Consider the following 12,401-nt stretch of genomic DNA (forward strand, 5'->3'; position numbering starts at 1 on the left):
AGCTCTGCTGGAAAGGAGCTTTTGTCTTTTGTGTCTTCAAAGGACTTATCCATTTCCCTTCTCTGTAGTGCCTACCCTCCTACTCCCCCTCTCCCTCAGCCCACCCAACCCAAATCAAAGCCTTCTAGGACGGTTTGTGCCTCTGAGCAGACAGGGTGTCCTCAGGAAGACCCTGATCCAAAGGGATTCAGGGTGGTGGGGCAGTTTAGGGGTGGCGACCAAAGCACACAGGCCCCTTCTTCATCCCTAGCGTGTTTTCCTTCTCCTGAGTCTTGGTGAGTCAGAGCCACAGGGCCATGCACAAGGCTCCTATTCAGGGCTCGTTTTCCTTTCCCTCTACTCAGATCTTGGCATCTCTCACTCCTTCATTCTCTGTGTGGGCCTTATTCTCACCATGGGAAAGCTCTGCTCCCTGCCCTGTGCCGCCTCACTTTCCCCCAGCAACCCCCCCCAACCACACACACACACACACACACACACACACACACACCCCTCATCCTTGCCGTTTGAGAGTTTGCAGGCCCAACTGGATACAAATATGTAGGAGGTAGAACAAAATAGAAATGTTACGCTAATAAATCCTTATTCACATATTCACCCGGTTTTATTGCTTCTGGCTCTGTGCGGACCTCACCCAGGTTGAAAAGGGGATACACACCACACACTCGCTGTGCTTGCCCTTCATCTATTCAGTATATCGTTATCAAGCACTGACTCTGTGTCAAGCAAGCATCATGCTAAGGGCTGGCATTTACACTCTGGTGGAGGAACATGTCTCAAAGAGGTGACTCTCAGGGTTGTGCAGGGCAGGATATTACAAGTGCTCCAAATGAGGGTTGGGGCCCCTAAGATTCAGGAGAACTGGAAATCCGTGGGTCTGGAGACTTAAGAAGCACCTGCTCTAAATAAAAGAGAGAAGGAGATCAGTTTGCATTGATAGGGTTCTGGGTACACTACAGCAAGGAGTCTGAGCAAGAAAAGCAGTTCAGAACAGGAGGTCTGTCGCTCTGTGCGCAACTTTGGACAAGTGATTGAACCTCTGCCAGCCTCCATCTCAGCATCAGTAAAATAAAGATGCGAACCTCCCTCTCAGGGTTTTGTGAGAATTCCGTGAGCTAAAGCAGGCACGTGCCCAGCACACAGTAAGAATTGCGTGGGTTTGCTGCTCCCTTTGCGGAGCGGCACTACGGGTGAAGGCGCGGCGATAGAAGTTGCTTGTCTAGATTGGAAGCCATGTGGTTCTGACGCCAAGGCCCTGCTGCAACGTGCCCGACGGGCTACTCCGGGCTGGCAGCCCCGCCCTTCTTCGGAAAGCTGACCTACTGGCGCCCCCTGGTGTTTCGCATGCTGTGACTCTCTGGCGACCGAGGTCTGGGCGCGCGCTACCTCTCTGAGGAAAGAACGGGGTCAGCCGCCAGGAAGGAGCCCACTTCAGACGCCGGTGCAAACAAGGATGTGCCTCCTCTCGTCCGCGTGCTCAGCCGCCTCTCTGGTGTCTAAGTTCGGAGCACAGCAGCTTACCCTGCCTGAAAAGCGGAACGAAGCCTAGACTGCGTAAAAAAAACAGAGGAGAACAGAAACCACCACCTCACAGGATTGTTGTGAGCCTTAAATGAGTAAATTTAAGACTTAAAACAGGTCATTGACATAAGAAAACCTTCAAAAAGTGATAGCTATTAGTATCGTGTAGCTCCTAGAACAGTGGTTGACTTATAGGAGACGCACATAACTGTTAAAAAGGGGCCAGGAGGACTCTATTTATGCATTCATCCATTTAATTATGCTTCGGAAATGTCTTGCTCTTTTCATACTGTCGATGCTGTAAACTACAAAACCCATAATAAGCCAAGTAAGTAAGCAAGAGCCAGCACTCTGGGAGGAAAACAAAGAGATTGCCTTTATTGAAATATCCATGCCACAGTTCCTACTAGGTGCCAGGCACTGGGAGAGGCACTAGGATAGAGAAATAAATAAGTTACAGGCCTTTAGGGATTTTAGGTGCTGGTGGGAGAGACAAACACGAAACGCAGTGTTATGTGGATCATAATAAATAGAGGAACAAGCTGTGGCTGCACGGTTAACCCCCCAGTGGAGTCAGGAAAGGTCTCACAGAGGAAGGAACAATTGTCTTGGTCTTGAAGGAGAGCTAGATGCTCCCAGGTGAAGAAGAGAACGAAGGACATTCCAAGGAATGAGGATAGCATATACAATGCACCAAGTTGCCAGCAGACACCATGTTTCTGGTGAGAAGCCTGGGATGGAAGTCTAGATCAGGAGAAGTAAGCAGGAACTCGACAGGAAAGGGCGTGGTCTGCCCCGGCAAAGAATTTGGGCCGTTATTTGGTGGGCCGCTGGAAGCCTGAATTGAGGAGCACCATGAGCACAGGCACATTTACCAAGAAGCTAATGAGGTTTCAGCTTCGAGGCCCATCACTGGCATGGCCCCTTCCAAACCCTGAAGAGCCCAAGCAATGTGGTTGTAAAATTTGCAAAATAAGATAAATCTTAACTGCAATCAGTTAACACTGCTGTCTCTTTTCACTCTTTCTCCTGTATCACACTTTCCCCCATGTTGGATGGCCTTGGAGTGGTAGCCATAAGCATTTTTGGAATTCAACTAAAAGTAAGTTGAGTGAAACACTACTTTGTTTAATACTTGTACTTAATTTTCCCCTTTTCTTCTTGATACATAATATTTTACATATTTATGGGGTATATATCATATACATACTATGTGTAATGATCAAGTTTGTTATATACGTGGTATGTATAATGGTCAAGTCTGTTATATACGTAGTATGTATAATGATCAAGTTTGTTATATACGTAGTATGTATAATGGTCAAGTCAGGATATTTGGGATATCCATCACCTTGAGTATTTATCACTTCTATGTGTTGGTATCATTTCAAGTCCTCTCTTCCAGTTACTTTGAAACATACAAAGTATTGTTGCCAAGTATAGTCACCCTATTCTGTTATCAAACATTAGAACTTATTTCTTCTATCTAACTGTATGTTTGTACCCATTAATCAACTTATCTTGGTTCCCCTCCCACCAACCACCCTTCCCAGACTCTGGTTTCTATCTTTCTCTTCTCTACGGCCGTGAGGTCAACTTTTTTAGCTCCCACATATGAGTAAGAACATGCAGCATTTGTCTTTCTGTGCCTGGCTAATTTCATTTAACATAATGACTTCCAGCACCATCCTTATGGCTGCAAATGAGTTGATTTCATTCTTTTTTATAACCGATAATATTCCATTGTGTATCTATACCAAGTTTTCCCTATTCATGTATCTGTTGATGGACACTTAGGTTTATATCTTTGCTATTGTGAATCATGCTGTAACACACATCTGAACGCAGGCATCCCTTTGATATACTATTTATTTTCCTTTAGCTAGATACCCAGTAGTAGGATTCCTGGATTATAGTAGTTCTATTTTTAGTTTTTAATAAATCTTCGTATTGTTTTCCATAGTGGTACTAATTTACATTCCCATCAATAGTGTATAAGAGTTCCCTTTTCTCTGCGCCCTCGTCGGCCTCTGTTATTTTTTTCTTCTTTATAATAGTCATTCTAACTGGGGTAAGATGATATATCATTTTGGTTTTGTTTTGCACGTCCCTAATGATTCATGACATTGAGCATTTTTTCATGTGTCCATTGGCCATTTGTCGGTCTTCTTTTGAGAAATATCTATTCATGCCCTTCTCCCATTTTTAATGGGGTTATTATTATTATTACTTACTGTTTAGTTGTTTGAGTTCCTTGTATATTCTGGAATTAGTCACCTGTTGCATGAGTAGTTAGCAAATATTTTCTCCCATTCAAGAGGCTGTCTCTTTACTCTGTTGATTGTTTCTTCTGCTGCATAGATGTTTTTCAGTTTAATACAGTCCTATTTGTCTATTTTTTGTTTTGTTTTGTTGCCTGTGCTTTTGAGGTCTTGGCCATAAAATCTTTGCCTAGACCAATGCCTTGAAGAATTTTCCCTGTGTTTTATTTTACTAGTTTTATAGTTTTGCGTCTTACATTGAAGTTCTTAATCCATCTTGAGTTGTCTGTATCTAGTGAAAGATAGGAATCCAGTTGCATTCTTCTGCATATGATTATTCAGTTTTCCCAGCACCATTTATTGAAGAGGGTGTTCTTTCCCCATTGTATGTCCTTGGTGATTTGTTGAAGATGAGTTGGCTGTAAATATGTGGATTTATTTCTGAGTTTTCAATTCTGTTCCATCAGTCTATGTGTCTGCTTTTATACCAATACCATCGTATTTTTGTTACTAAAGCCATGTAATCCATTTTGAAGTGAGTCAAGAAGTGACTCTGAAGTCACATCTGAAGATAGTGTGATATCTTCAGCTTTATTGTTTTTGCTCAGGATTACATTGGCTATTCTGGCTCTTTTTTGGTTCCATACAAATTTTAGTATTTTTTTTCTATTCTGCGGAAAATGGCATTGGTATTTTGATGGGGATTGCATTGAATATGTAGATTGCTGCAAGCAGTATGGTCATTTTAATAATATTAATTATTCCAGTCCAAGAGCATGGAATGCCTTTCCATTTGTTTGTGTCATCCTGAATTTTGTTCATCAGTTTTTTGTAGTATACCTTGTAGAGCCCTTTCACCTACTTGGTTAAATTTATTCCTAGGTTTTTGTTTGTTTGTTTGTTTGTTTTTGTAGCTATTGTAAATCAGATTTCTTTCCTTTTTTGTTTTGTTTTTGTTTTTTGTTTTTTTTTTTGAGAGGGAGCTCTGTCACCCAGGCTGGAGTGCAGTGGTGTCATCTCGGCTCACTGCAACCTCTGCCTCCCAGGTTCCAGCAATTCTCCTGCCTCAGCTTCCCGAGTAGCTGGGATTACAGGCACATGCCACCACGCCTGGCTAATTTTTGTATTTTTAGTAGAGATGGGGTTTCACCATGTTAGCCAGGCTGGTCTCAAACTCCCAACCTCAGGTGATCTACTATTTCGGTCTCCCAGAGTACTGGGATTACAGGTGTGAGTCACCGTGCCTGGCCTATTTATATCTTCTTGTACTACATCTTCAAAAATTATTGTGATTATTATTTCTGATTGGCTTATCTTTTAGTCATTCTACTCAAGATATGAGTAGTTTACACACCACAATTACAGTGGTGAGATATTCTGTGTTTTTCTGTGCACTTCCTATTACCAGTGAGTTTTATACCTTCAGATAATTTTTGATTGCTCATTAATGACCTTTTCTTTCAGATTGAAGAACTCTTTTTAGCATTTCTTGTAGGACAGGTCTGGTGTTGATGAAATTCCTCAGCTTTTGTTTTCCTGGGAAAGTCTTTATTTCTCCTTCACGTTTGAAGGATGTTTTCACCAGATACAATTTTCTAGGGTATAAGTTTTTTCTTTCAGCACTTTAAATATATCATGCCACTCTCAGCAGGGCACAGTGGCTCACACTTGTAATTCCAGCACTTTGGGAGGCTGAGGTGGGTGGATCACCTCAGGACAGGAGTTTGAGACCAGCCTGTGGATTCTTACAGGGTCTGGCCAATACGGTGAAAGCCCATTTTTGCTGAAAATATAAAAATTAGCCAGGTGTGGTGGTGCACACCTGTAGTCCCAGCTACTTGGCAGGCTGAGGTGTGAGGATCACTTGAGCCCAGGAGGCAGAGGTTGCAGTGAGTCAAGATCACTCCACTGCACTCCAGCCTGGGTGACAGAGTGAGACTCTGTCTCTAAATAAATAAATAATAAATCGTGCTGCTGTGGTGTACACATGGGGGAAAGGCGTCCGCTCTCTATGCACGAACCTAAGCACTGAGGCTGCTCCACCAGTGGGGTTAGGGTCACTGCCCCAGGCCCCAGACAGTCAGCTGTCAGGCTCGCCCACTTGGACTCCTGGTGGCAACAACCGCTGCATTTCTGTGGGTGGTGGGGAGGAAGGGGAGGCGGTGGGATGGGTGGAAGGAATTCCACTCTCCGATTATGAGCCCCAGACTAGAGTCTGTGCCTCTGTTGGGGGCAAGGTCGCTTCTCACAGGGTCTGGAAAGTGTGTGCTCTGGTTTACTGTGACTGTGTCCCAGGGGTTGCCTCCTTGGTGTGCGGCACCATCCTTTCCCTGAGGAGTAGCAGTTAATGTGGGCCAGGTACTGGGGACCCTGTAGCACCTTTGGGTCCAGCCAGTGCTGTGCCACTGTAACCCTCTGAGTGGACACTAAGGGATATCAGTGGGGGATCCGGAAATGTGGACATAGGAGGGTGCTTTCACCATGGTGCTGTGCTGCAGTCAAGTATGTCTTGCAGAAGCATGTGACCCTGGTGCGATGCCCTGACAGGGCCTCCAGACCACCACCCACACTAGTCTCAGAGTTTGTAGGGTAGAGGAGCTCTCTCACGGTTAGGACTGCAGCAGTCTGCAGCAGGGATGTGTATAGCAGAGGGATTCTCACGGCCAACCTTGACTGAGTTGGCCACTCACTTCCTGTTCCATCTGTGCCTCAGGTATTTCCCATAACTTCTCTGTTGAACTCCAATGTTCTCTCCTAGATGTTCTATTGGAGGTATAATTATCTATTCACAATTATTGATTCCTTCTGTAAAGAGTGAGTGTCCAATGTCTCTAGTCAGCCATTTCGAACCCCATCTCAGTTTTTTGAGAGAAATGTATTTCTGTGGTTTGCCGTCACTTCCATGAGTTTATGCTATCCATGCCAATAGGAATAGCTTCTAGGAATACTACCATCAATTAATGTGCTGCCTGACCTGACGTAATGACATGAAGCAGCACTGCCAAAGGTTGTGTTCAAGGAATATACCCTTTAGTATCTGGCACTAAAAGTAAAGTGGGAAGCGAAGGAGAAACCAGTTTGGAATATGTGGAGCCAGGACACATCTATAGAAAATTCATCTAGTTCTCAGCTGTGTAAAATTATAAGTGGGCAATTAATTTTTCATTAATGCCCAGCCAAAACAAAATTTATCTCTTGCCAAGGAAACTGCTCAGTGATGCAGTGTATGTAATTATAAATACATCATACATATGAAGATGTGATCAAGGAATATGAAGTCAAAAGATATATATATGTATTTTTTTATTTTCAAGAATTCTGCTTCTGACTTCAAATAGAGTAACAGGAATTGGATTTATTCTCACACCTAAAAAAAAAAAAAAAACTAAACATTAAACCAAATATATTAAAGACATTGACTATCAGACAACAAAGGACAAAGATGGGGAAAAAAGTGAGTCTTATAATTGCCCCCCAACAGGAAGGAGAAATCCAGGCATGGCCACGTGATCTCCTTAAGTTGAGGAGGTAAAGCTGGGAGTCTTGGGAGGGAAGAGTATTAGAGGTAAGACAGCTTCAATAAGAGAGATCGTCAAAGGATGTCAGACGCCTCCCCTGGAGTCTTTGACTAAGTGCTAATCAGCAAATGTATGAGGAAACTACCCAAGGCCAATGAGAGAACCACCCAAAAGGATTAGAAGAAACTACTCAGAGATCTCATGGGACTGGGAGTAGTTTCTGTTCTCATTAGCGAACAATGAAAAATCTCATAATTTGCAGCACATTCATAGAGTCATCCGAGTTTTGTCTCTATAGTGGGCCAAAATAAGCCCTAGAATAAATGATGCTCTGTTCCCACCAACCCCCAACCCCTGACAAAAAAAAAAAAAGAAAAAAATTCAAAAGGATAAAACTGTTTATAAATAACTATGTCTCAGAACAAAGCTCAAGAATATGTATAGGAAAGCAAAAATATCCAGCAGTCAAAAGGTAAAAATCACAATGTCTGGCATCCAATAAAAAATTACAAAGCATACAGAAAAGTAGAAAAATATGGCAAATAGTTAGAAGAAAACTCAATCCTTGAAAATTACTCCAGCCTGGGCAACATGGAGAAACCTTATCTCTACAAAAAATACAAAATTTAGCTGGGTGTGGTAGTGTATGCCAGGAATCCTAGATACTCAGGAGGCTGAGGTGGGAGGATCACTTGAGCTTGGGAGATTGAGGCTGCAGTGAGCTGTGATCATGCCACTGCACTCTAGCCTGGGCAACAAAGCAATACTAAAAAAGAAAAGAAGGAGAGAAAGGGAGAGGGAGAGAGAGAGGAAAGAAAGAAAGAAAGAAAAAGAAAGAAAGAGAGAAAGAAAGAAAGAAAGAAAGAAAGAAAGAAAGAAAGAAAGAAAGAAAAGAAAGAGAAAGAAAGAGAAAGGAAGGAAGGAAGGAGAAAGAAAGAAAGAGAGAGGGAGGGAGGGAGGAAGGGAAAAGAGAAAAAGAAAGAGAGAAGGAGCAAGAGAGGGCAGGAGGGACAGAAGGAGAGGAGGAAGGAGGGAGGGAGAGGGAAGGAAGGAAGGAAGGAAAGGAAGGAAGGAAGGAGGAAGGAAGAAGGAAGGAAGGAAGGAAGGAAGGAAGGGAAGGAAAAGAGGGAGGGAGAGAGGGAAGGCAGGCTGCCCAAAATAACACAATGACAGAAATAGCAGACAATTACATTAAAACAGCTATTATAACTGTACTGTATATTCAAGGAGATAGGGAAAGGATTGAGTTTGTTAACTAAAGACATGAAAGATGCAGAAAAACTAAAACCAAAATTCTAGAGATGAAAATCACAGTATCTGAGATTAAAAAAAAAAATTGGATGGGATTAACAACAGATTACACATTGTGGAAGAAATGATTATTAAATATGAAGAAATATTAATAAAAGCAATCCATAATAAAACACAGAACATAAGAAAATATTTTTTTAATGACCAAAGCATTAGTGAGCTTTGGGTTACATTCAAGTGACCTAATATAAGTTTAATCGGCATCCCCAAAGAAAAATATTTGAACAAACAATAGCCAAGATTTCCAAATTTGATGAAAACAATAAATTCACAGACACAAAAAAGTCAATAAATATAAGCATAAGAAACATGAAGGAAACTGCAACAAGAAACATCATAATCAGCTGGGCGTGGTGGCTCACACTTGTAATCCCAGCACTTTGAGAGGCTGAGGCAGGCAGACCACGAGGTCAGGAGACTGAGACCATCCTGGCTAACATGGTGAAACCCCGTCTCTACTAAAAATACAAAAAAAAGAAAAAAAAATTAGCCGGGCGAGGTGGCGGACGCCTGTAGTCCCAGCTACTTGGGAGGCTGAGGCAGGAGAATGGCATGAACCTGGAAGGCAGAGGTTACAGTGAGTGAGCTGAGATCAGGCTGCTGCACTCCAGCCTGGGCGACAGAGCAAGACTCTGTCTCAAAAAAAAAAAAAAAAAGAACGCTTTTTTTTTTGAGACAGAGTCTCGCTCTGTCGCCCAGCTTAGAGTGCGGTAGCACAATCTTGGATCACTGCAACTTCCGCCTCCCAGGTTCAAGCGATTCTCCTGCCTCAGCCTCCCGAGTAGCTGGGACTACAAGTGTATGCTACCACACCTGGCTAATTTTTTTTTTTGTATTTTTAGTAGAGACGGGGTTTCACCGCGTTAGCGAGGATGGTCTCAATCTCCTGACCTAGTGATCTGCCTGCCTCCGCCTCCCAAAGTGCTGGGATTACAGGCATGAGCCACCATGCCTGGCCAAGAGAACACTTTTAAAACAACCAGAGGGAAAAAAGTTATTACATACAGATGAACAAACATAAAAGAACAGGAGATTTATCATTAATAATGACACAACCCTGAAGACAGTGGAGCAGTAGTGGTAGACTACTGAGGAAAAAAACTGTCAACCTAGAATTCTAAACCTAGTGAAAATACCTTTCAAAAACAATGTCACCTTTTAAAATATGAAACACTGTTCAGAAAAATGAGGATTGTGATATGGTTTCAATCTATATCCCCACCGAAATCTCATGTCGAATTGTGATCTCCAGTGTTGGAGATGGGGTTTGGTGGGAGGTGATCAGATCATGAGCATGGATCCTTCATGAATAGTTTAGCACCCTTGGTGCTGTTCTCATGATAATGAGTAAGTTCTTGAGAGATCTGGTTGTTTAAAAGTGTGTAGCAATCCCCCCAACACACACCCCCAGCTCTCTCTCTCTTGCTCCTGCTTTGGCCATGTGATGTGCCTGCTACCCCTTCACTTGCCACCATGGTTGTAAGTTTCCTGAGGCCTTCCCAGAAATGAAGCAGATGCCAGCATCATGCTTCCTGTACAGCCAACAGAACCATGAGACAATTAAACCTCTTTTCATTATAAATTACCCAGTTTCAGGTACTGCTGTATAGCAATACAAGAATGGACCAATACAGATTGCTTTCCTTGATGTGTGAGAGTCATCAATTCTCCTGTTGGTTCATTATTGAATGTGCTGTAAATGAAATCATTTGCAATTAAAGTGAGATTTGCTCCCCCAGACAAAAAGCAAAATAAACATATTTCTCAAACATGCACATGATGAAAGAATTCCTCATCAGCAGAACTGCAGTACAAGAAATACTAAAGGAAGTAGTTCAGGCAAAATAAAAATAATAATAAATCCTCATCTTTACAAAGGAATGATGAGCATCAAAAAATGGTAGGCATATGGATAAATGTGAAAGACCCATTTTAAAGAGATTTAAAGAACAAGAACTTTTCTTTAAATCTTTAAATCTCTTTAAAGAGTTATTACAGTGTATTGTGGGGTTTTTCACATATGTAGAAATAAAATGTATGACAACAATAGCACAAAGGCTGAGGGAAGAGAAGTGGAAATATACTGTAGTAAGATTCTTATTCTGTAAATGCATCAATATAATATTACATGAAGCTAGACCACAATAAGTTAAAGATGTACACAATGAGCCATAAAGCAACCATTAAACAAAGCAAAACAAATTAATAAGGCAACAAAGAAGATAAAAGTAGAATCATAAAAATAATCTATGAGAAGGAAAGAAGAACAAAGAACAGATGACAGAAAAATAATAAGATTATTGATTTAAGCTAACTATATGAATAATCACTTACAATTTAAATAGTCTAAACAACTCCATTAAAGGCAGAGATTGTCCGATTGTATTTTAAAGAAAAACACACAAATATATGCTGCCCACAAGAAATCCACTCTAAATATAAAGACATATGTAGGGTAAATTATTATTGACTACCCTACCCAAATGCAAAAGAATACATATTATTTTTTAATGCATACACAGAACATTCACAATGATAGACAATATTTTTGGCTACTGAAAAGCCTCAATAAATTTTAAAAGTTCTAAATCTTACAAATTATGTTCTCTGGCCACAGTGGAATTGTGGAATAAATAAAATGTAGAGTAAATAAAATGCAGGTCTCTGGGATATCCCTAAATGTCTGGAAAATAACACACTTCCAAATAACCCATGGGTCAAAGGAAATTAAAGGCGAAATTAGAAAATAATTTGAACTGAATGAAAAGGAAAATGTAACATATCAAAATTTATGGGACACAGATTGAGTACTTAAAAAGAAATTTATAACACTAAATGCCTATATTAAAAAAGAAGAAAGATATAAAATCAGTTAAGAAAATAGAAGTCCAAATGACATCACCAAGATGGTGGATGAGAAGGTAATGCTCATCCCCCACTGAGAAAAATAATGAATAAACAACTACATACCAACCAAAATAGCTCTGGGAGAGCTTCAGAGTACAATGAAAAACTTACAGCAACCCAGAGGAGCACACAAACCAAGATAGCCATATTAAAAAATACAGAAAGTATCTTACCTACTCCACCCCATCCCACAGTCCATCACAACTTTGCACCAAGAGGCATCTCCTTGACACAACCCACAACCTCCACCTGTGGGAGAAAAGGAGCTGGAGCTGATGCTGTGGCTTCCCAGAGCTAGAACCACCACACCCAACTCAAATAGCATCTTCACACTCACTTATAAATGGTGTTTCCCTGTTGAAGTGAGTCCATAAAATCTGGAAGAGGTGGCTATTACTTCCAACATGCAGGCATCACTACAAGGCTAAAGAAACATAAAAAATCAAGGAAATATTACACCACCAAGGGAACACAATAATTTTTCAGTAATTGACCCCAAAGAAATAGAGATCTATGAACTACTAAAGAATAATTCAAAATAATTGTTTAAGGAACCTTGGTGGCTACAAGAAAACACTGGCAATTCAGTGAAACCAGAAAAACAGTACAAGAACAGATTAAAAGTTCAAGAAAGAGATAGAAATCGTTTAAAAATAACCAAACAAATTCTAGAGCTGAAGAATATAATAAATGAAATTGAAAAAGCAATAGGGAATTTCAACAGCAGACTTGATCAAGCAAAATAATAATAAAAAATCTGTGAACCTGAAGACACATCATTTGAAATTATCCAGTCAGCAGACAAAAGAGAAAAAAGAATGAAGAACAGTAAAGAAAGCCTATGGGATTTATGGAATACCATAACTGAAATCAATATATGTAT

At 41.0% G+C, this 12,401-nt stretch overlaps 1 protein-coding gene across 2 annotated transcripts in view; it reads left to right on the plus strand.

The window, feature by feature from the left end:
• The first annotated feature begins 1,562 nt into the window (after nt 1-1,562).
• Nucleotides 1,563-12,401, plus strand: part of WNT2B (wingless-type MMTV integration site family, member 2B) — a 67,203-nt gene continuing 56,364 nt past the window's right edge. For both annotated transcript variants that reach the window (XM_012000739.1, XM_012000740.1), the window contains exon 1: nt 1,563-2,623. The gene's annotated coding sequence lies outside the window, so the exon portion shown is untranslated. The remainder of the gene's footprint in view (nt 2,624-12,401) is intronic.

This window comes from Mandrillus leucophaeus, unplaced genomic scaffold (assembly GCF_000951045.1).
Source record: "Mandrillus leucophaeus isolate KB7577 unplaced genomic scaffold, Mleu.le_1.0 Scaffold64, whole genome shotgun sequence".
In the NCBI taxonomy this organism is placed as follows: Eukaryota; Metazoa; Chordata; class Mammalia; order Primates; family Cercopithecidae; genus Mandrillus; species Mandrillus leucophaeus.